At 31.7% G+C, this 971-nt stretch overlaps 1 long non-coding RNA gene across 1 annotated transcript; it reads left to right on the top strand.

Annotated features, from left to right (window-relative positions):
* Nucleotides 1-380: 380 nt before the first annotated feature.
* LOC109585394 (uncharacterized) lies at nucleotides 381-971 on the top strand. Its single transcript, XR_002186467.1, has 3 exons — nucleotides 381-581; nucleotides 629-886; nucleotides 933-971. It is a non-coding gene; the product is annotated as an uncharacterized LOC109585394 (long non-coding RNA).

Genomic DNA, 971 nt, shown 5'->3' with positions numbered 1-971 from the left:
AATACGGTACAAGATGGCAGACGGCATAAATTTGCAAAAATTAGAATCGCAAAATAAAAATCTGTGAAAATTTATAGCCCTCGAAAAAAAGGCGCCCTACTGTATGAAGCTATCAACACCATTTAGAATATTGTATTTTGATCAATTAGCTATAATATTTATATTAAAAAATATACACATTATTTTTCATCAGTGTCATCATTCAAGTTTAATCAAAATGCATAAAACCGAAAAGTATGTGACATATTAATAGCCTCCTATGTTCTATATTCAAAATATTAGTAGAAGCATTATAATTTTGAGTCATTGAATAATTAGAAAATCATTGAATGAGTTTGAAATATATGATTTTAAATCAATTTATTTTGCCTCATAGCTTGTTTTGTTTACATAAAATATAGGAGCAAAAGCTACTTATGGTTCTCATTATGGTTTTGTTTTTGGTCAAAGTCATCCTAAACCAGTCCTTGTATCAGACATTCAGTGTACTGGCTCTGAATTCAGGTTACTAGACTGCACTAGGGGAACTTACTCTGTTAAAAATTGTGGAAGGCGTAATGAAGCCGGAGTCACATGCCTAGGTATATTACTCATGCATATGCTTAACAATTTATTGTGCATCCAATAGGATCATTTCCAGTTTTTGCTAGTAAAACTATTGGCAAAGTATTTGGAGGAGAACAAGTGTTCATTAGAGGACCAGATTTTAAGTCGGGGGACACAATAAACTGCATATTTGGTGATATAGTGACAGAGGGTTACTTTATCAATGGAGAAAAGTGTCTATGCATAACACCAGAACAATATAATGTTAGTCTTATTGAACTAACAATTAGAATAACAAGGGGATCTGCTGTACTAACTGGACGTACTAAATATAGATACAGTAAGCATTATTCATTTAGTATGGGACATTAATTAATTAATAATAGTTGTTCCATCTATGAGTGACACTATGGCAGATGTACAAA

The sequence above is a fragment of the Amphimedon queenslandica genome, unplaced genomic scaffold, assembly GCF_000090795.2.
Source record: "Amphimedon queenslandica unplaced genomic scaffold, v1.1 AMPQUscaffold_13072, whole genome shotgun sequence".
In the NCBI taxonomy this organism is placed as follows: domain Eukaryota; kingdom Metazoa; phylum Porifera; class Demospongiae; order Haplosclerida; family Niphatidae; genus Amphimedon; species Amphimedon queenslandica.
The sequence above is the reverse complement of the archived record's forward strand: the minus strand, read 5'-3'. Positions and strand labels throughout refer to the sequence as shown.